This window comes from Aethalodelphis obliquidens, unplaced genomic scaffold, assembly GCF_003676395.1.
Source record: "Aethalodelphis obliquidens isolate GAN/ISIS:26980383/991018 unplaced genomic scaffold, ASM367639v1 scaffold34, whole genome shotgun sequence".
Taxonomy (NCBI): Eukaryota; Metazoa; Chordata; class Mammalia; order Artiodactyla; family Delphinidae; genus Aethalodelphis; species Aethalodelphis obliquidens.
Window position 1 is genome coordinate 6,942,187 of NW_020837978.1, and position 24,608 is coordinate 6,966,794.

Sequence of the window (24,608 nt, forward strand, 5' to 3'; positions counted from 1 at the left end):
TTTTTCCAAGGATACCCCTGCTCCATACTTCTCCTTCGCTCTTGGTGGGGGAATTATCAAGACTGCATGACTTGTCTGACTCAGCAAAGCCAGGCCAGGTTCTGAGAGCCTCTCCCTAGTGTGGTGCTGGATGCTCTCCAGTTTGCTTTTACCAGATCCTACAGAGGTGGATCAGCTTTCTGCATCACTAGCCATCTGCAAAGGTTCGCACTCACCTCTCTTGCGAGAGCACACGGGGAGCCGACCATGAGGTGGAGGTGTGTGGGTAAGACCAGTGAACGTAGAGGGTGCCCAGGGGCTAGCTGGGGAGATTCGCAGGTGAGGTGTCCCCAGTGATTCACAGATAAGACTTCTGATGGAGACTGTGAGGCAATTAGTAGAATCTGTGTTCCTCTGATTGTCTCTAAGCCTTACCTGCTGTTCTCCCCACGCTTCCCCACCCCTCAGTTGTGCAGTACATCTCAGTATTCTGGCCGGGGCAAGAGGGAAGTGGGCCTTTTTGGCAGCATCATACACAGCTGGGGAAGCTGGGTGCTCACTCACATGCTCCCACTTTCACCGTGGGCAAAGTCCCCGGCCAAAAGGGTCTCTCCTGACACTGAGCTGTGCTGCCTTGGTGAAGGGATGATGTATGTAAAGTGAAGCTGTTCCTCTTAACCCTCTTAAATGTATCCAGTCTTGGAATTTTTGGATCCAGTGTGGTGCTGGAACTTCTCTACTGGACTCCAGGAGTTCCACGTGCTATTATCATCCGTGGGTGATTGTCAAAATCGGTGTTCTTTGGGGCAAAGATGGTAGAAAAGTCCTAGATCACCTTTTTGCTGATACCACTTCTCTAAAGCCTCCCAACACAATTTATTGAATCATTCTTTCCTTACTGAAAATTGGGAATTGATAATAAATTCTATCAATAAGATCATTTTTATTTTACTAGTGTTAGGCATTGTACTAATTTACTTTCTCTTTTTTTTTTTTTAGCGGCACACCAGGCTCAGCGGCCATGGCTCATGGGCCCAACCGCTCCGCGGCATGTGGGATCTTCCCAGACTGGGGCACGAACCCGTGTTCCCTGCATCGGCAGGTGGACTCTCAACCACTGCGCCATCAGGGAAGCCCCTAATTTACTTTCTAATGGTAAGTCATTGTTCAGTGATTAAGTAAATCTTATTTAGGGACAGGATATTTTTCTTAGTTTAGTGCTACACAAAACTTGCTAATATTTGACTCAGGTCTGTAGTTCCTGTGCTTGTATGTATGTCTGTGTGTGTACTCATATTATTGTTGAGTAGCCATCAGTCTTACAAATATGTATACAATTTATATAGACTTAAAATGGTTAATAACTCATATTCTTATTTAAAATAATTTAAATGCTTGGAATTTATCAGTTCCTTAATGATTTTATTTCAATCAACCAGAAATCCATCGAGCCTAAGTGATTTTTCTGAAAGATGTCAAAAATCCTTTAAAAATGTTTTCTATGTTTATTAATTTGGGAATTCAATCTCTCAAAGACAAATTTGATACTTAAAAATATTATTTATCCTATTGAAAAATTTTTATTTATCACCACAGAGCTATGTATATTAAATGCTTATATTTTAACCTCTTCTATATCTGTGGTTATATCACACTTCTCTGATTCCTAATATTGTATGTTTGCAATTTTTCTATTTTTTCTCAGTCTTGCCAGAAGAGAAAAACACTATTGGGCTTTGTCACTTAAAAAGTTAATATTAATTTATGTTCCTATTTTCTGAATGACTTTCGGCTTTGGAAGATTTGTTCTTTTTTATATTTTTTCTAACTTCTTGATTTTATGTATTTAAATATTAAAAGTATTTCCGTCTGAATATAGCTTTGGCCACATCTCATAAGTTTTCATGAATAGTGTTCTAATTATTTCATCATCATGAATTTCTTAATAACTTATGATTGCAATTTTTATTTCTTCTTTGGCCCACAAGTAGTTTAAAAAGTATTTCACCACATATCCTTTTAATAGAAACTTGGGTCATTGTTAAATTGTTTTTGTGCATTATTATCTGAATATGTATTTTACAACTTCTGTTTTATGTGATTTAGGCATTATTTTTCACTCTTGTTGGGGAATCTTATTATATGATATATTCTTATACATGTGCCGTGAGCACAGGAAAACATGATTGTATGTTGACATTATAAAACTTTAACATTCTTCTATATAAATTATCCTGATTTGTTGTATTGTTCATGTTATCTATATTAGTGGGTACCCGGAAGTTTGTCATAATAACATTCAATGCTTTTTAAAATACAAATTTCCAAGAACCACACATGCTCTTCCTAAATCAAAGTACCTAAGGATTGCTTCCAGGATTATTTATTAAAAGCTTGCCTCATGGCTCATAATGAAGTTGGGTTTTGCTCGTTTGTTTGTTTTTGTTTTGTTTTTCCTCTACTTCACTTGTACATATTTTCCCCAGCAGCTGATATAAGAATTTCTCCTAAGGAGGATTTTTAGAGAGCAAACATTTTTCAAAGCTTATTTAGTGGTTGGTCCTCCAACAGCCATGCATGCGTGAAAGCCTAAAGTTGTGATAAATAAGAGTTAAAATGATCTGCATAAGACATGACACAAGATTTAGGATTATGGGGGGAAAGTTCATCAGCTCTAGAAGGCTTTCTAGTGGGCAGTTGTGAGATGCAGTTTTTTAATAGAGGGGTCATTGTTTCCTTCCAGTGAGAAGGTGCAATTTGAGCAAAGAGAAGAAAGAGACAAAAGACTTATCCTCGTGAACCTGTGGGGGAATTAGCAGTGTGGATATCAGCTGTAACAGAAAGCCTGGAATGATCTTCCAGGCTGAGAAAACAGGTATGCTTGGGAAATAGGAAAAAGCCAGAATGACAGAGCATAGTGAGTACAGGCAAGTGTATGTATGATTGAGGCAAGGAGGGAATGACTTGAGGTCATCCTGAGAACTTTGCCTTTTATGCTGACCAGATGGAGAGTTTGAGCAAAGGAGTCATATGACCTGACTTATTTTTAAAGGATCACATTAGTTAATGCATTGAAAATGGACCCAAGTGGGGTGGGACTAAAGGTAGGGAAATCAGCAGGAGACTCTACTGTGGAAATCCAAGAGAGCAATAATAGTGCTCAAATTGGGGCTGTGGTAGAGAATCAGGTGATAACGAGCCAGATTCTGGGTTGATTTTCAAAGTATATCCAATAGAGGTACTGAATATCGCTATGGACCCACAAGGAGCTGTAAAGTCAGCGTAGCTCCTTGTATCTGACTCAGCCCCCATTGGCTGCCTCCCCACCCTTCTGTGACCATGTTACTTGCTTTGATCCTGTGAGTGGAAGGGACATGGCTCACATCCTCCTGGAAGATTTAAGAGCCTGTCATGCTGCTTCATATTCCTTTTCTTCTGCTGTCACAACCAGCAGCATTCTAGAGAGCGGTTCCTTGATCAGCCTGGGCACAGAGTGAGGTTGATGCCAATATTGTGCAGCTTGTGGGGGGACCTGTGATAGATGTACAGCAGGTGAAAGAAATAACCCTTCCTTTTTAAACTATCAACTGTTTCCAGCAATAACTTGCAAATTACAATATAACTAATGAGCTTATATTCTAAGATCCGAAAAGCTGTAAAAATGTAAAATATTAGTAGCATGTGTTGGAGACTACTGGCTGCATCTGACAATGTTCTACAAAAAGAGATGAGCTTAAAACGAATTTGCCGACTAGCAAACAGAAATGAAAGGGGATGAAGGGAGTGGAAGAATTTGGTGATTTTTAGGGTTAGAAGAGGTAACTGCTTTTTACCACCTACCAGTACGTAAACTTGAGAATGTCTTTGAGCAAAGAAAGCCTTTTGGCAAGGATAAAATCAACAGTAAGCCCCTCAATCCCACTGTTACTACCTCTGGATGGATTATGAGGGTATACAATTAATTTAGCAGAAAATGTCTCAGGAAAAAAATGCAGCTTTCCCACCAGTGCTTAATAAACTCAGGGCATCTGCAATTAAGTCATGTCTCAAAAAGAACTGTAAGTATGGCTATTGGCACATGAAACTGACTGGAATCAAATAAATAAAAAGGCTGCCAAAGCTTTCGAGACAGTCGTACTTCCAAAAATAGCACTAAACTCAAAAAAAAAAAAAGAATTAAAATTAAAGAAAAAACAAAACTGTGATTGAGGCTTTAAATAACCTTGAGGCGCCAAGGATCAGGAAGCAGTTTGACAAACCGCTTAGACTCCAGGAAGGGAGGATGCTCTAAAGCCCCCTTCGGAAGTAACTAAAGACCGTAACGTCAGAGGCAGGAGTTCTCAGAAGGTGGAGCCACCAGTCCCAGAGAAGAGTGAGCTGGGGGAACCTACCCCACAAGGCAGAATCGAGGGCCAATCAATACATTTCCTACAACCAAAGGTGTAGACCTTCCCGACTGCCTGTGGGCTCTCAGAATGGCTCTGGACCAATGATTGTCTTGTCCCCCCCCCTTTTTTTTAATTGACGTATAGTTGCTTTACAATATTATGTGTTTTAGGTATACAACAACATAGTGATTCACAATTTTTAAAGTACATCCTTTTTGAATCAAAATAGCTACGTTGACTCAGTCTCTGCTCCACCACCATATATTCGGTGCATGGGGTACTTAATAACTTACGTTAGTGTTTATAGATTTCTCCATCAAGTAAAGCTATGTTCACACCTAATATCACACCTGGTATCACCTCTTCCTATTGTGCATCATCACGCATCTTAATTTATTATTGTGAAAGATTTCAAACATACTCAAAAGTTAAAAAAAAATGTATCTAATGTACTCCCTAAATATCCATTTACCTAGATCCAATATTCCTTTTCACGTTGTGTTCTTTTCTCTAAATTCTCATTCTTCCTCTGTTGTCAGTAAGTCTTTCTTAGTAGTGTGCAATTTAATCATAGGGTGTCCCTGATTAACATAGACCTATGAGCTACATTAGTTAATGGAGTCTGATACCAACATGAAAATAGACAATAAATCAATGCAACAACAACACTTTCCAGGAAAAAGAAATATGTAACTTGTCTGTGCTTATTATTATATATAATAAGACTGGCATTTCAAAATATGAGACACGATAAACTATTTAATATACCATGTTAAGACAACAAAGAAAAAACTTTACAGATTAAACTACAAAAAACATAGAATTTGTATGCCAAAATATATATTAAAGCAACCTAAACAACTTGCAACCTTGGTACATTTTGGTGACAGTTTCACTGTAAGATTCATTGCACTCAGTATACAAAAAGCTATTATAAGTCAATAAGAAAGTGTGACTTCCAATAGTAAAACTATAAATTTTCATTAATCGTGCAAAATAAATCACATTACTAATGAAATGTTTTTCACCTTTTCAGTAAGAAAGTATTTTTACCATTAACGTCCATTACTAGCAGTAGTCTGGAGAAAGAGTTTACTTCAATTACCATTTGTGCTTGAAATGGAAACTAGTACAAGATTCCTGAAATAAAATTAATATGTATTAAAAATTAAAGTGGGCTACCCATTGATATGATAATCTTACTTCAAGAAAGTTATTTCTTTCCTTTCATTCCTTCTTATTCCCTTCCATTCTTCCATCATTTTTTCTTTCCCTCTCCCTTCTTTTTTCCTGTCTCTCATTAATTTGCTTAGCCAATCACAATAGCTAATACGTTCCCTTCATCCTCCCTGTTATTCCTCACAACAATCCTGTGAAGCGGACACTGATAAAACCCCATATAAGAAGTCAGTTAGAACTACTTTTGATGCCTTCATGAGGAGATGGTCAAGAAGACCATGCTACACACTCACGTCAAGCATAGAATCAGTTGAATAACTGAAGCAGGGCAATCAAGGCCATTCAGAGAAAGGCTGGATTGAAAATACATAGCTTTGGAAGAAAAAGAATCTTTGGTACATTAGCTGATAATCATCTGTCTCTTGGAGCTCAGCCGGTACCCTTTTAAGCTCCCTTCCTGACCAGGCAGCTCTCACATCCCATGTGGTCAGCTTTGGATCAGGTGAGGTCTTTTGTGAGGTAGCCTTTTCCTGCCACTGGGGTGGACAGAGTGCATCAGATATTCAGAAATTGAGATATTCTCTCCAGTCATGTAATCTCAAAACCACATGTACCAAATATGTCACTGAATTAGCAAATAATGTTTGCCAGCTCTCAGTGAGAGTGTGTAACTTGTCCAACATCACATAGTTAATAAGTTATAGAGAAGGGCTTCAACCTGGATCTAACTTCAGAGCCCCAGCTCTTAATCATTATACTGTACTATCTCATTTATGTATGTATGTACTTATTTATTCATTCATTCATTCATCCATTGATCATACAATTACTGAGTTCTTATCATGACTCAAATATTGGAGAGGTTATTTTTAAGGAACTTATACCATTTTAGAAAAGATTTTAGAAAAGATTTTAGAAAATTTTAGAAAAGATTTCCTGCTCATCCCAGGGTTTAAACAGATTAAGAAAATCAATAATGGAAGAGTCTCTAAATTCCACTCTCTCCTGGTCCTGCAAATGTCCTCATTGTTCAAGATCAAGCAGACCCTCTGCCCACCAGATCTCTGTGTTCATGCTACAACACCAGTGTCTCACTATGTAATACAAATATTTGATCCTATTTAAAACATTGTAGGCATTGCTAGAGTAGGCAAAACAATAATTGTTTGTGTGGGTTAGTGGAACTTTTCCTGAATCTCTGAACGGAGTACCCAGGGTTACCTTCCTCACCCTTGAGTATGTCCGCACCCCTCTCCCCAACACCTCCCCAGTCACAAAAAGGAAAATATGTGTAAATGCACTGTATTCAAAATAAAAGAATTTATATTAAAAAAAAGAGATGAGGCTTACTTGATTTCACTCAGTCAACTACTATTTAGTTAAGCCTTCTCATTGGCCAAGGCTCTGAGCTGTTATAATTGGCAGGTTCTTGCAAGGACCTCAAACCCAGTAAGGGCTATTTTCAAGCTACTGGAAGGAATTCCTAGTGGTGATAGTAATGAGAGTTCTCACTTGCAGGGGTGATTTTCCCACGCCTAGAGGTGTTTAAGATTGAGCGAGATGGCCAGCTGGAATTTGTGCTTCACATAGGTAATGGGACCAGATGAAATTATATATAAATATAGTGTGTGTATGTGTGTACGGAGATGTGAGTGTGAATTCTCAGTGACTACAAAAGACCATTGTAGAGATGTCTTGAATAGGTACTTATAAAATGGAAATGTCATAATGCCATCCAGGTTTTTTCCTTTGCTTATCCAACCATTATCAGTGGATTTATTTAATAAAACTGAGGACCAAGAAAGACTGGAAATACAGCCTCCAATAGAACGCTCTCATGCTGTGATTGTTGAAGTGATAAGTAATTTGCTTTTAATGCCAGCACATACCACTTAGCACCATATTTAACTGAAGGATGAAAATCACTCATTTGTCATCTACTTGCTTAACTGACAGTGTAATCTATCTATTGTCACTGAGCTTAGTACAAGGAAAATTGAATAGATCTCATTTTTAAATTTACAGCAGCATTTAAATGTTTAATTCCTTCTTATTTATATTTTTATTCCTTAATAAATTTTAATTTCAAATGGATAATCTATTTGGACAATAAGAGCACAGTAGGTACTAGCAAAAATGATCTATTAAAAGTATTTTTTTTTTACTGTTTTCAATTATAACCATAGTTTGTATTGTGTATTATCTCTATGTGAGGAAAAATATCAATGTGAATGATACAAGTCAGTGAGAAACTACAATACTAGAAAAGAAGTTATCAGTGAAATAATCAAAAAAATGCATGAGTTTATAGATAAAGGAAAGCTTATTTTACTAGTAGATTCTTGAAAAATAATTATTAGTATTGTAATTATCCTCAATATACTGAGAAAAAATAACTGACTTTACAGAGCTATATAGTCCCCTATAAACCTATCTTGAATTTTGAAATAACACTTTGCACGGTATATGAATATGTGTACACTGCTAATGGAATATTACACTGAAGATGTTCGTTAGAACTCTGTTCTTGCGGAGCATCTACTAACAAAGGCCATCCCCATCCCTCCTTATCCATGGGATTATTGTTTGCAATTCATAAAGGGCCACAGAAATGAGAGGAATTGATTATAAGAATAAAAGGTCCTTTTTTCCTCCATTTATTTTTCTATTAAGAAACTAACCCTACATGTACATCCAAAAAAAATCTAAATCAAATAGTTTGTTTCAATGCCAATGCAAATGTGGTATTTACTTCAGAGATAAGATAGTACCCAAATCTTATTTCAACATTGGACTAAGTTACTGCACTGAGTCTGTGAACATTAGAATGGGCCTTCTCAACAGGAAAGAACTCTTGAAAGAACATGTTAGTAAATCTCTATCCACCACACTACACACTACACACACACACACACACACACACACACACACACACAATATGTTAATGAAAGTGTTAGACTCCTATGTTGAAGCTCTGTAAGATCAGTCCAATGGCAAGGAAAACAACTATAAAACAACTAGAGCAACAAAACGTTCTGTAGACTTGATTTTAAAATACTGAACAACTCCTGCTTTGCAGTAATGTGGCAGGAGACTTTTTGGATTAGGAAATACACTATGGCCATGGGCATCCTTTAGGGGCAAGAAAATATTGTTTTTCTGAATTATACCAATGCTTTCATTGGGACCACCAGTCCCTAAAGAAAACACACAAAAAAGAAAAGTATCAACTGATTGCTGACCTCTGCATGGTTCATTCAATTCACTGCTGTACAACACACTAAATATCAAGTGAAGTGAAACCTGGCTTATCAGTTTATGCTTTCATCCAATGAAAATTGACAGAACACTTACTAGTTCAAAGAGCAGTACTGAGGACTGGGGCAGGTACCACTAATTAAAGCAGACAGTGATCCCTGCCCTTGAAGAGCTTACATTTTAGTGAGAAAAGCATAAATAATAAAAGTGACAGGGGAGTTCCCTGGCTGTCCAGTGGTTAGGACTCTGTGCTTCCACTGCAGGGAGTGCGAGGGAGTTTGATCCCTGGTCGGGGAAGGAAGATCCTTCATGCCGCACGGTGCAGCCAAAAAAAAAAGTGACAGACCTATAAAATCAATAGGTGTTTTTATTAACTCAGTTAAGCAAATGATGGTTCAGTGAAAAACTTACCAAATCACTTGTTCAACTACATTTGCTTTATCAACTTGCCCTAATAATCTAATGAAATACAGTTTAGGAGGCAGAAATCTACTTATATGTATACATTTATCCTTCTCAGTCTATTTTGTATTGATACAGATCTATCATAGAACTTACTTTACTGTATCCAGCCCCATTTTTTCAGGGGGAGGGATGGGCTTCTTATTTATACTATAAATGATAACACCTGGCCCTAATCCCTTCCCCCACCTCTCCTTCACACCATCTTCCCAACAGGAAATGTTTATTGGGCCCCTGCATAGGGCCAAGAATCGTTCTAAGCTCTGTTAATAAGAAGATACATTTGAAAAATTCTCCACACAGGTAATTCATGCTCCAATGGGGAAGGCAGAGCATGTAGTTAGAATAGAAAGCTATTCGGTGAAAGTGGAGGTGAGTACCTGATGACCAGAGCTACGACCAGGTAATTATACTTGCAAGTGTGGAGGGGAGGAATGCAAGAAGTCATTGACACTGACAGTCCCATATCATTTTGAAGGAAGAGTCTAGTTTCCTGAGGTGTGCAGGTGCAAGAATTTAAGCCATTAAAACCTATTTAGAATGTTCACTAGTTTCTGTGAAGTTGAGATCTGTTGTCAGAGATGTTAATAAATGTTGATCTGCCTTCAATAAGAGCTATAGAGGATGAAAAATATAGACAGTATATGCATATGCTAATTTCTGCCAATAGAGGGAACATCTAGTGTAATTCAATGTCTTATGTAAGACTGAAGATATCCTTATAGTTAGACAATAATTAAAGATGAGGACTGAAAAATCACCAGGATGGGATGTGTTTATGTTTCCCAGTTATAGGTATCAAATTTGACCTCTCTAATAAACACTGCTTTTTGTTTGAGAGAGGTGACTGTTAAAACACCTGCTTACCCTTCCTTAAAAACGCAGAGGAGGACCAGAGGGCCTAGATAGCCTCTGTATTTATTGCTCTATAATGAGGACAAATGATTCTTAAAGATGCAGGATTTTTTTATAACCCATCAACCCTCTGACAGTTCCTTGTCCTCTTGTGATCCTAAGTCCTATTCCAAACCTTCAGTTGAAAAAAGGAAAGCAAGGGAGTAAAGACAAAAAGGAATAGTCAAAGGAATAGTCTACTTTGGTCCTTTTAGAAAGAGCTAAGGTGGATGAGGGGAGCCCGAATGGGAGCCAGCCAGTTTGGGGCTGTTTGTTGATATCTTAGAATACAAAGCATTTGTGCTGTAAAACAACTAATTTAAGTGACTTGATTTTTTTTATTATGTAATTTTTCCATGTTTTTCCTTGAAATTTCTTCTAGAAAAAAAATGTGAAATTTTATGCTAAGTGAAGGGGAAAGGGGATTTATTTAGGCTTGGTTATATCATCTTCTAGCCATTCCCCTTATTCCCTCCAAAGGAAAGAGTACTGCTGTGGGAGAGTGTGAACAATGATATTCTATCTCTCTTCATACTTCACAGGAGCCAAGTAGCTCTTTCTAAGCTAATGAAGATGAGTCTATGTTCTCTGAAAACATATTTGGGACAATCACGACGTCCAGCTGTTGTTTCCAGTACTGGTTACTGACTTCTGGTAAAGGACATATTATAAGGCCGTAGATTGAAAAGGAAGTTGAACTTAGTCTTCTCACCATGACTTGTGCACCACTGTGGACCTTTAAGAAAGCAAGAAGGAAGAAGCACTTCTAAGTTGAGGCACTCAGGTACAGCAACGAGAAAAATATTTAACCAGGGGAAAATACCTTTTTGTTTTAATGGATTCTTTTCAATCCTCTTGATTTAATATCTGAGGAGTCTTCCAGTGCACTGTCCATTTCACTTAGATGCTCCTGAATAGCCGTGACCACTTCACTGGGGATAAACTTTAAGCCACTGATATCACCAAACACCTGAAAAGTGATGACAAAATGGCACATGTTAACTTACCACACTTCAAGGAAATATTTAGGCAGAATGAGCAAAACCTGTGATTTTTCCCCTGAAAAAAAATTACAGCTTGGAAATGCCCTGAAATGCCATTATAGTTAACCTAATTCCACATTTTAACAGGAGTTTTCAATTTAGGTTTTATGGTTTGGTTCCATTTCTTTCTTCTTCTTCTTTTTTTTTTTTTTACATCTTTATTGGAGTATAATTGCTTTACAATGGTGTGTTAGTTTCTGCTGTATAACAAAGTGAATCAGCTATATGTGTACATATATTTCCCATTTCTTTCTGACTTTAACAGTAATTTAATAATACAGCAAAAATATAAATAAGCATTTGTATAATGTTTAGTAATACAGAGCACAGAGTCATAATTAGCAATTTAAACACATGTGAAAAGTGAATTATCCTAATCTTACAGAAACCAAAAAATATCAAAACAAAATACAAGACTGGGATTTTCTTTTTTGCAATTAATAACTTTCGTGTGATGAAATGGATAGAAAACAAAACTATCAGGGGAAAACATAGGACAGCATTCCTTTTAGAAGGAACTCATTGTCCCAAGAGAAGCTTTCTGTATATACAAGACTAATTATCTTTGAGCGCACAACTAGCAACCCTACGAACATCCTGTTTCACTTGTCACACAAAGTTTGGGTTTATTTTGGGCTGTTTATAAGAATCATCAATTTCACTGACTTCATCTGGCTCTCCTACATCTTGAAGGTACGTAACATTTCCAAGAATTCTGCTGAAGGACTGTTTTCCCCAGAACTTACAGTCTCTTGAACTGAAGGCCACCCCAATGAGAAAGGCAGGGACCCACATCTACATCCACTCTGGCAAACTGAATACATTTCTCTGGATGAGAAAGAGGACAGCTACTGTAATTCCTACTTATGTGGGTTAATAAAAAACGTTTTGTGATTAAGCAGAAATAGATATTTGACATATACAACTAAATAATGTTGAGAAAAATAGCTGTCTTTGGACACCTTGATTTCTCCTTTTGTTGAATCTTTCTTATCAGGTTTTCTTAGAGTCCACTCCACCCACTGTTATCTAAAATTGTGTCGTACTTTTCCATTATTGCTTTCCTGTCATTCTTCTTCTTCTTTTATTTTTATTAGAGCTTTTTTTTTTTTTTTTTTTTTTTTTTTGGCTGTGCTATGAAACTTGCAGGATCTTAGCTCCCCGACCAGGGATGGAACCCAGGCCCTGGCAGTAAGAGAGCCGAATCTTAACCACTGGACCGCCAGGGAATTCTCTCCCGGTCATTGTTCTTAAACATCTCTCTTTTTTTTGTAATTTCATGATACACCTTTCTTTGCTTTTCTTAGTATATGATCTTTTTAAAACCTAAGTTTATTGGGAAACATTCTATACCACAACAGAATTTATTCGGTCTTCTTTCTTATCAAGACTATCTGAAAGTGTAACTCAGGGTTGCAATTCTAGAGCTTTGTCCATGCCTCCTGTGATACCTTACCATTTAGATCCTCATGTGGTGGAGCATGCCAACTGTTCTTGAAATTTCTGAAATGCACCTTCCTAATATCAAGTGGGGTGGCATTCAGCCTTCACCAGAATTAAGAATTCCAGAATGACAAAGTCACTTTCCCCTAAGTTGTCCTGCCATTCACAATCTTTCTTTGTTATTGAGAATTTGAATCAGAATAACAACTTCAGTCGCCACTTTATCCTCTAGGAAATGGATTATTGGGATGTTTCCTTACTCAGTAGTATGTCTTTATTAACAGGAATTCCTTAAAATGTCCGTATGGTGTGAGCAAGAAGGGACATGAGAGCAGGAGTGGTTTGATTTGCTCAGGATTCTAGGAACTTCCCCAGTTATCACCTGGACTAATTACCTGGAAGCATTTCTTTACCCTGATGCACAGGGCCATGGACTAACAGCATGGCGCCTTCTGGGATGAACTGGTTTTTTAAAAATCGCTCCTAAATTTTGAACTATTCCCCTTGTCCCCATCACAGCTGCCACCATAATGTGTCAAAAATGTACTTGTATAAAATGATCTGTACATCTATGTGAATATACATCAAATTAGCAAATATACTTCAGCTTGACAGGTTTGGGAAAGAGGGACTAAAAATATAACTAGCTTTAATCATAATCGCGAATGAAACGTACTTGTCACTTCTTAGTTAATTGTTGTGCAAGACAATTCACTTTCCAATTACTCTATCTGTTTAGAGTCACATATTTCAAGTGATTTGTGCTGGAAGAATAAGCTCATAATATTATAATCATACTTATTTTATGAGTTTCACTGATTACTGGGAATAAACATTGCTAGAAAGTAAATATTGCAAACAACTAAAATCTCACAACAAGCTTGTATTTAAATGTGCCCGTGCTTTGAAAATAAAACACAACCTAGTCTTGCAGCATTTTCCAAAGGCAGAAAATGACAGTGAACTATGATATCCATGTGACCTCATATTTCAAACCTATCTCTTTAAGTTACAGAGAGCATAGTTTGTGTAGCTATAGCCAAAAAGGTTATCAAAATGTTGGGCAAACTTCCCATTCATTGCAGTGGTGGCTTTCTGTTTGTCCTCCTTTTCTGGAGGGCAATTTGGAGATATATATTTTTGTGTATAAGAAATATGCTCATAAATATCTATCCTTTTAAATTCTCAGATTCTTTGGCCTAGTAATTCCACTGTCAGAATCTAGCTTTAAGAAATAATAAGGAACGTCAATGAAAATGGCCAAGAAAGAAACTTCAAAGTTTACCCATTCATAAAAGAAATTTTAAAAATGGTAAAAAAAAAAATAAAAACCTCTCATGATCAACTTTTTTTGGGGAAAACTAGATCTAGAACACTATGGATGAGGCAAAAGCCACCGTGAACTTGGTTAGCCACTCATGTCCCCACCAGCACAGTGTTACAGATGTATGAATGTGAACGAATAGAGTGCAAGCTTGGGACGTCTCTGTGCCTATCGCTAGGCACTGTGACCGGCAAAGGGTTTCTGCAGAGACAGACAAGGGTCTTTCATGCGGTGTGGATTTATGGAGCTGGTGGTGAACAGAAACACCCATGGCCATGGAGTCAACATATGTGAGCTCTTTCTGCCTTGTGCTTGAAGCAGGACTGGCCTTCTCTGGTATAAAGAAGTCCCTGGATTTCTTAGAAATTGTGTTAAAACAGGCCTTAAGAAAGAGATAGCTAATTGACTGCTAATAAGGATAGATATACCCTCAAGTGTCTATTTAGAAAAACGGAGTTGACTTTATTTGCAGTCTATCTGGTAGAATGGGTCATACGCAGCTCCCCAAAACACACATTGATAAGGTTTTTCTTTTTTTCTTCTTATAGAATGTTTTCTCCCTCTAAGTTCATAATTACCTTATTTTTTCGTTTCTTTTTAAAGTATATCTTTATTACTAATACTTCCCAAGCTAACAGATTATTTTTATTTTTTTTACATCTTTATTGGAGTATAATTGCTTTACAATGGTGTGTTACTTTCTGCTGTATAACAAAGTGAATCAGTTATACATATACATATGTCCCCATATCTCTTCCCTCTTGCGTCTCCCTCCCTCCCACCCTCCCATCCCACCCCCATTGATAAGGTTTTAGTGAGAGGCCGTTATAAAGATGGTAAGGAGGCTGCGGAGGAGGAATCATAAAGCAGATATAACATTCGGACAGATTTTGTTTTAATTTGCCAACTTAACAGAGGACCCGCGTATGCATAGCACTAATTCACTGACAGCAATATTTGGAGGCCTAGTTAAACTCATTATGGCTCCATAGCGAAATAAATTTTTTCTTCAACAGAATTCAGATCTCTGTACCTGAACTACAGGAATCTAAACTAGGGGTAAAGAGTCTTAAAATTAGATTACAATTGTAGATTTCAAAAAAAAAAATATATATATATATATATAACTAGAAATAATATGACAGACTAAATAATAGGTTGAATCAGCATTATTTTAGAGAAAGGAAGTTTTGCATTTTGAAAAAGTAGAGCACAGATGTTAATTTCCTGAAACAGTTAAATAAGGGCTGACATTTGGATGAATTCTCTGGGATTTAGTGATGATGGCGTGTTGGCAGTGGTGGCCATGTTGATCACCACTGCTGTGAAAATAATAAGCCAAAGTACGCAGTCCTTTCATTTTTTCATATACTTTACTTGGTTGTAAAATAAAGAATATTCAATGTTCTTAAGATTAAATATCTGAATATTGCTTCTGAAGGAGCAGCTGTCACCTTAAATCTAAAGTCTAGTTTGTTTACTGGCTGCATTTTATATCCTTTTGAAAATGACACAAAATGGCTATGAAATCATCGTTAAGTATTCTACAGGGGAATATAAACGCCCTTTGGTTACAGTGCATGTATCTTTATACATAATTCCAGTTTATTTTCCCTGGAATTATGTAAAAAGCCGTTTCTCATAAAGGTAAAAACGCTAGATGTTTCTGAGTTGTAATTTAGCATCAGAGTCAAGATTGTTTCAGAAAAAAGCTAGTGTTACTCTTTCATGCCTTTTAAGTGTCACTCGGCATATACTATATGTGATTTTGCACATAAAATAAACTTATATGCTTTTATGTCAGTGTTTTAGTAAATGTAAATGCGATTAAAATAATTTATAGGGTACAAATATGTAAAAATAATTGACACTAAGCAACTGGTTTTTACATTGTTTAACCATATTATTATTAAATAATTATTTCAGGTCATTATAGAAGAACTTGTTCCATAAACTGAAAAGGAAAAAACTACTTCTGTATCTATGGATTCTTAGAAGAAATCAATTCATTTGTAGATAGTTCTTAATATTGACACAATTACAAAATGCACCAAAATATTTTCATGGTATTTCTGTACATAAGTAGAAGGAAAACTCATTATGTTTAGGGTTTTGTGGCTTATTTTGCTTTGTTCATGAGAGAATTATCTTTGACTTTTTAAGAAATCAGTGTTAGGCAGCCTTGTCATATAGAATCAAGATAAAAATCACTGATTAGTAGTATCATGGCATATTCTGAAATGCTCAAGCACTGACTGTTGGATGCATGGCTTTAAAATATATTTCAAATGAAAGGTACAAACTTCCAGTTATAAGATAAATAAATACTAGAGAGAAAATGTAGAGCACGATGACTGTAGTTAACACTGCTGTGTGACATAGAAGAAAGTTGTTAAGAGAGTAGATCCTAAGAGCTCTCATCACAAAGAGAATTTTGTTATTTTCATTTTATTGTATCTGTATGAGATGATGAACATTGAACCTATTACGTTAATGTGTTTATACCTTAAGTTTATGCAGTGATGTATGTCAATCATTCCTTAATAAAACCGGGAAAAAATAGATATATTTATAAAGCAAAAAACTCAAAAATTTTCCAAGTCTATAGTAACTTAAGATTAAGAAATAAAAAGAAGCATAAAAATAGTTTTCACATTTAGAGGGTCACCTTTCAAGTTACGGTTTCCAAATTCCAATTCAATAAGAAAAAAATATACAGAAGTAAAAGTGAACATATTTTTACTCAGCGTAAAACATTCATTCTTTATTGACTGTGCGATAAAGATTTAATTTTTCACCTCTATAATTTTTATATTAGATATTTAACTATATGTTTCAGTTAGCATGTCAAGGCTTATTTTTTAAACTGCTTCTTTATACTTAATATACCTTTTAAAACATTTCCTATGACTTAGAATCCCAAGACATTTTTCTTCTCCAATATATCCTATGAATATGTATTATTTCTGATAGACATATAAATGCAATAATAGAACAAATCTTTCCTACAACTTTCATAAGTTCAATTATTTGGAGAGTCAAAGGAAATCTAAGATGCTGAAAATTATTTTATGAGTAAATATTTTCAAAAATATGTATGTGATTATTCTTTTTCTTACATATGCAAATAAAAATATATGGTCTATAAAAACAGGAACTACCAATGAATAATTGTCTCAAATTATGAGTACAGATGAAGTATGGAGAAATTTAATATTTACAAGATTGAACAAAAGAAGTTATTTTAGAAAAGACCTGCAGTAACTTTAAAATGTTTTCTAAAATCACATCTTAATACGTAATAAGTACAATCAAAGTAGTTCTTCATAATTTTCTAAAGAAACCAAACATAGTTTTACTAAAATTAATTTAGTCACTAACAGTTATTTTTTGACCCATGAAAATAGGTCAAATAAGAAAATAGCTTTTTAGAAGTAAATAGCACATTTTCTGAAAATGTGTCTGAAATCTGTTGTATTTATTTTAAAATTATAGTGTGCTAATTTTTTTAAAAACTATGCTATTTTCCTCTTACAGGTTACCAATTATATATATAAATAATAAAGCAAGCCTGCCGTGAGAACCATCTAGCTTAGTTTTGTGAAAAGCAAACCATGTCATAGCAAGTCACACTGACCTAATTATTATAGACAAATAAAATCACTTATTTTGACACATGCATATGGGAATAATAATTTTGTCAAGTAATTTTAAAATAGAGATAAATCCTTGTATATACTTAATATATATTTAAGTGATTAGTAAATGTGTCTATTTTAAGACTTTTCATGGTAGTATGATAGGAGAATGTCTCATAAGTGCCATTATATTCTAATTTTAGCCTGAAAATTGAATTCTTCTTTGCTTTTGCATTCTGTTTTTTTATAATATGTTGTTTAAAATGGGGTCTATGTTTTAGATACGACAGAATGATGTCCCTCTACAGTTTACTGCAACAGTCAATCATTCTTCAGGAAAAGAGGTGGCAACATAATACCAGGAACTTATTTTTAAAAAATCAATTGAAGTGACAGCTGTTAACTTTGAACTTGAAAACCCAAAATAAAAGACAATCCTGTCCTTGACATTTTTAACAATATTTTATGCAAAGCCATAAGTACTGCTATTACTACTTCATGTTAATGTATATTTTCAATAGTGTCATGTAAGCAATTGTGCCCCAAATGTGCCCCAAAGATTTACTGCACCTTCTCATGCAGGTGTTGTGCACAAAATATAAAGTTTTCTAAACTTGGGAAATGAAAACGGGACTTTCTTCTATTTGCAGAAATGAGTTAATTTTAATATTTTCTTTAGGCCAGTTTAAACTACGCACAATGAGAAACACAGGGATGGCTTTGCCCCTTCCCATGAACAATGACTTTCAACAAATGGAAAAACTGGATGGAGGAATTCCCAACAATTTACATGTTTAATGAATAACTTCTGTAGACCCAGAGTTTTCAGTATTTTCCTATTGATTTCCCTTCCACATTTTTGTGTATTTCTCTCTCTCTCTCAAACACACACACAGCAAATTAGTCATTGTAACAGATGGATATGGGAATTTCCAATAACAATAAATAGTCTTTTCTGGAAGATGTTACAATAGAAGAGTTAAAACTGAAAACTCTCAGTTATTTGTATTCTGTTTTTGCCGTGCAAGTCATTGATTCAAGGACAGAATACGATTCTTCCCTCCATTTACTCAAAGCTTCATGCAGGCTTGCAAGATAAAGCTTCCTCTGCTGCCTTCTCGCTGAGGGTCATACAAGTGAGGGTCGGCCCCTCTACACCTGCTCTCCCCACCGGTGGTCACTCAATTCCAGGAGTGGGAGAAGAATCCGGAGTTGAGTCAAACCCATCTAATCATAAATTGTGGTTCCGTGTTTTGTTTTCACCTTTCTTCTCCTGCTGCTTTTTCTATCAGCAGAGCACTTAATAAAATCACTAATTGGTTAATCTGTTATTTAGGCAAGTATTAATATTCTCATTTTGCAGACAAGGAATCAGGCCTCCTGCTGTGTATCTCCTGGCACTGGGTAAGGAGCTCTTCAGATGGGAGATTCAAAGTAGGTGAGCCCATCCTCCTGAGGCTGAGAGATTCGCCGGAAGCCGCTCGGCAGGGCCTCACAGAGACTCTGTTAGATCGCTGAGCTCCTGACTCCCATTCCTCTGCTCAGACCACCAGGCGACACCGCCTCTAACGACAGAGAAACCCTTTTCCCATTCCGCCCCAACGAATGCTCCAAGGGCTTTCTTAATTGCGATGGATACCCTGGGATCGGGAAGCTTATTTGTGATTTGATGAGTCTGCACCAGTCTTGCCTGGGTTTCTAGGTTTTGTGGCACTAAAAACTTTAGAAAAACTTTGTACTTAAAAAGAAAAAAAAAAAACCTCAAGCTACGGAACGGAGACAAAGCATTACAGGTACACACTACCGTATATAAAATAGATAACCAACAAGGACCTACTGTACAGCACAGGGGAACTCTACTCGATATTTTGTAATAAACTATATGGGAAAAGAATCTGAAAAAGAATAGATATGTGTATGTATATATATATAACTGAATCACTGCTGTACATGAAATTAACACGATATACTGTAAATCAACTGTACTTCAATATAAAGTTAATTCATGAATTAATTTAAAAAGTATTCCTCTGCGGAGAGTCCATGGCATTGCCCAGCCTCAGAGGAGTTGACAAAAAGATAATTCAAGAGAGGCCCTCACCTCCTGACAGACCAATGACCATCTCGGACAAGCGTGGAGGGGATTTTATTTTTTAAGTTAAATACGTAGAACACTGTAAGATCTGTGTCATCTTCGTCACGGGCCCAGATGAAAAAAAAGTGGTGAACATAAATCCATAGGAAAGATAGTTTGTAATAATATAACTTCTATTTCAATCTGATGGAATCTGACCTTTTCAGTGCAGAAATCATACTGTTCCAAAAACCATGGCTTTTCACAAAAAAATGAAAAACTTGAAGATAACGTGCTTCGAAACTCAAATTGCTAAGGTTTTCTTGAGGAAAAAAAAAGAAAGAAAAGGTTAACACGTGACCTATCTTTCATATCAGAATTAGGAGAGACTTAGAAATCACTGTCGTCACAAGCTAGAGCTGTGTTAGATGCAGAAGGAGCTCGGAACACTAGGTACTCTATTTTACAACCACCCTAAAACTTCTGAGAATAGAGTTCAGGTTATAAAGGTGAAGCAGAATTTCACCCATTTTTGTTTCATGTTTGTTGCCAGATCTAATTTGTAAATATTAAATTAGGTCTAGAGGCAGCTACCTGTTTCTTCCCCTATCAGAATAGCCCATCAAAATACAGCATGGATCTTACAGGTATCGCTAGACGGATCTGAGTCATTTCCTAAGCATAGGTGCCCTCAATTCGCATAATATGGGCGTTAGTGGAAAAGGTCTCATGGTACATAATTAACCATCAAGTAGCATAATTTGACATCCAGAAATTCAAGGCAACTTAATAGGTTTCCCTGAGCAACAGCTTTGTGCCTAGTACAGAGACAGGGACTTCAAAGGTAGGAGTTAACTCTAACCCAAGTAGATGACTACTTAGAAACTACAATTTTCAAAGTTTAATAGATGTTTCTTCAGTCCGGAAAGTATAATCTATCTAGGTGCTGCGGTTGGAAATTTCTTTACCATGCATACATCTTTGGGAAAGATAATACATGAATTTCACTTCTCACTGAAGCTGCAAAAGACCAGTCTCAAATCCATTCCAATTTCAGATTTTATAGCTCAGAAAGCCAGTGATAGATCAGATGTGCCCGTTAGGGGTCAGGAGAGATATAAAAGAAAGTAGGAAGATTGTTGAGTAGGCTGAAAGAAAACCTGCCTAGTCTTCAATATGCTCTGGGACTGGGATGATTTGACGGTTCCTGTCCTCTGGGACACGCAATTTAATACTGGAAACAAGTTTAGAAAGGCTAACGAATAAAATCTAGTACTCCTAAAAAAAGTGTCAGAGAAGGTGCAAAGAGGCTAGGTCCCTTCAAAATGGATTTCATAGAGGACAAAGCAGGTAACATAAAGCACAAAGAAATAAGTGGGTAGGCTTTAGACTCGGACTGCAGAGGGAGTGGGACCCTGTGCCTTTGCTGAGATCTGAAAAAAGGGGGAGCGCTGGTTTAGTATTTGTTAGCATCTCTGTTGGGAACAGGCTTAGCGGGGTCCAGACACACTTCCACCATCATATAATCCAACAGTGTGGAAAACACAGGCAACCAAAACCAGATGGGTCAATAACACCTCCTGCCCCACCTCTCAATCCTTCTAGAACCTACTTTATTTAATCTTTAGCATAATGTTACTACGTTTGAAAAAAAGTTGAATGAATTTAATTGTGCGTGATCCACAATACTCTGAACTGTTTATTGTGCCCTTTTTAAAAAGAACTAAAATATATTGCCAATGTTATCTCGTTCATCTGTCCCAAATACCTGTGAGGCAGGTAGTATGAGTATTTATAACCCAGTTTTACAGATAAGGATATAGGCAGAGGAGTGGGAAATGACTAAACCAAGGTCCTAGCGCACATGCAGGAGCGAGTGAATTAAAGCCCTGATGATTGCTTTGCTTATGAGAACAGGTCACCTTGAACCTCAGCTTCCCAGTCGGACCCAAGGACTACAAGCTGCAAGATGTTTTGCAGCAGAAGGGCAGATATCCCTGGCATCCTGGCTTCTCCAGTTTGTTCAGCTCATGGTGTGCAAATATCTTTATGCACACGCTTGTGTAAATTTAAAAAAAAATTAAGCCCTGGCAGTTTTGTCCCACAAAGAGGTTTCTAAAGCAGATGTTGCCAAAGTCTGAAAAAGATCATACGCAGAAGTGCCAATACCAGCCCGGGACCCAAGCCCGCAAAGAATTATGTGGGATATAGTTCTCATCCACCTACCTGCTGCCTTGCTACAATATACACAATCCCCTCTTATATCAGGGAAAAGGGAGGTGAAATGATGCGGACCCTTGTCTAGCACATCTCTGTTTCTCTGAGTAGAGAGCCCACGAGAATCACTCAAGTACCAAACTCCGTCATGGGCTGGTTTTGTAGAAACGGGAAGCACCCTATCTGCAAGGCAGAGCTCTAAACAATTAAAAATTTCTTCAAGGTTGTATTCAAAGGGCCTTTTCTGAAGACACACTTTCATCAACTTCATAACAGAAACAGCAATAGCTAAATTCCATAGGGAAAGTGTGATGCGAACAGAAAGGTTCTTACTCTGCAAATTCTTAACAACGTAGTATTGTGCCACTGCAAAGTGAGTTTCATGCCACCAAGACCAGGGAATCGAATGTCATACACATCTGAATTCTCCTTCTCCTCCATCCTTCATTCTCTCCAAATAAAGGGAAATAACACTCTTTCTGACTTCATTATTCAACAGCAATTCTGATGCTAATGGCAGCCTCAGGTTTCAACATGCCCTGCAGTTTGGATTCTGAGACTTTGAGGCAACGTAAGAGATGCTTTTTAACAAACTCAGCTCACCTAAAGACTTTGACATTTTAGGAGGAAACATGACTTTAGGATCTTTGCCAAATACTACTCTAAAAAGTTTTTAAAGATTTAGGGAATGGAGGCTTTCCTTTACTTTTTTAAGATTTGTCTCATGGAAGAAATATGAAATTGCACCATCTCGTTCATTTTGTGTGAGATCATCTAAGCAAAGAGCTGTGTACTTTCCTGTGGCATCGAAGTATCTATGGACTGAGATATTTCTTCTTCATCAATCTGCTGATGTTTCCAAATATTGACTGAGTCAAAGTTATTGCAGGCAGAATCCTGAATTATTTTACGTGATTTTTTTTCCTGCCTTTCTTCCAATAGCTCAGAAACATTTTTTTTTCTTATGCGGTACTTTCGTTTCTTTAGGAAAACACTAAAATACATCTTCACGTCCTCTATGGTACTAGAAGCATCAGTTATGATATGTTTGCAAAGTAGTTTTGAAGCCTTTTAAATCAAGTATAAACACACTCACATTCACGCATTACGACATACACAGCATTTGCATTAAAATATTTTCATATATACTCACCTCAACAATTGCACCACTAGGGAGCCTAAGAAAATGGCGGTACAGCTCTTGGAACCCACTGGGATAAACAGTGTACACTGCTATATGAGAAGTAACATCTCCTGGACCAAGTGCAGACACAGAAGTTTCATTTTGCTGTTGGAGGTCACAGCTGGAGATGCTGGACTGGACGCCGCCATGGCTTTTCCAGATATAATCATACACTGCCACCTAGTGAGACACGGAGGCCCCCCACCCCACCCCCCAGCCCCAGAAAAGAAGAGAAAAAAATTAATTAACTTCTGGCAAGAGCATAACCAATTTTAAATGATTCTGCAATAAATCTGAAAGTCTCTGCCATCTGCAGTGCCTGTACTCCATTCCATGCATATTTTTATGACATATATCTAAATAGTGAAGGAAGACAAATCCCCGGTGTGTGCTCCGAAAAGTTAATTCTACACAGATGAAGCTGTAATTGGCTCCCATATTAACCCAGAGTAGGAAGATCAAGCAGGCTGCGGCAATGACAGTGTTGATTAAAAAAAAAATGCTTACGAATGGTTTTATGAATGAGTGTTTGTGCTTTCCCATCCAAAACAAATCTTTGCTCTTTTTTGCTTCTTCGTAGTGTGCTAGGTGCTAAGTCTCTGGCAACACCAAAACAGGGGGCAAGATAAATTAAAGATACATTTTACCGAAGTGCACAGGGCAGGATTTTTGCATACTTTATGTGTTTACCTATTATTTTTTCTTTGTGACGATTCCATTGTTTAATACAACACACCTTGTGGGGACTTCAGTAACATTAATTGAAATATGAATGAGTTCAAAAAACACTGTTCTATTGCTGGTCTAAAATATTGGCAGTGAAAGATTAGATTATACCGCTGTAAAGATTTTTTGAGGCTGAAAAACCTTCTAGTCTCCAGATATCTTTGTTATCTTTTCCTGCAACTGCTGAGCTACAGAAATGCTTTCTAAAATTTCCAGTTTCCATATTCACATACTCCAGTCATTTCAGAGGTAAATAAAGGAAAGTATTCAGTTGATTTCTTTCTTCACTGGCTCTTTCTGAGTCAGGAGGCATTTATCTATTGTGGCAGAAAGTCCATGTCAAACACATTCTCCAAAGTTAACTCCTTCTAAGATAATTTACAAGTACGTTGAATCCTCAATAATATGGAAAGTTTAAATAATGTGATAGAAAGTTCTGGCCAATTATTATTTAATTCAAGTCTATAATTGACAATAAACTTTCAAGATTCTAGCTAGTGATTTTTTTTTCTTTGAAAATAAAAAGGTAAGATTAAAATCTGGATGAACAGGTAAAGAAGCAATAAATGTCTTGAAATAGCTTGAATGAGAGAAAAGATTAAAGTTGGATACAATTAAAAACAGACATTGGGCTTCCCTGGTGGCGCAGTGGTTGAGAGCCCGCCTGCCTATGCAGGGAACGCGGGTTCGTGCCCCGGTCCGGGAAGATCCCACATGCCGCGGAGCGGCTGGGCCCGTGAGCCATGGCCGCTGAGCCTGCGCGTCCGGAGCCTGTGCTCCGCAATGGGAGAGGCCACAAC

The 24,608-nt window shown here is 36.9% G+C and overlaps 1 long non-coding RNA gene across 1 annotated transcript; it reads right to left on the bottom strand.

Annotated features, from left to right (window-relative positions):
- Positions 1-5,110: 5,110 nt before the first annotated feature.
- Positions 5,111-23,229, bottom strand: LOC113631731 (uncharacterized). Its single transcript, XR_003437538.1, has 3 exons — positions 23,053-23,229; positions 10,984-11,130; positions 5,111-10,896 (listed from the first exon to the last, which is right to left on the bottom strand). It is a non-coding gene; the product is annotated as an uncharacterized LOC113631731 (long non-coding RNA).
- Positions 23,230-24,608: the final 1,379 nt, after the last annotated feature.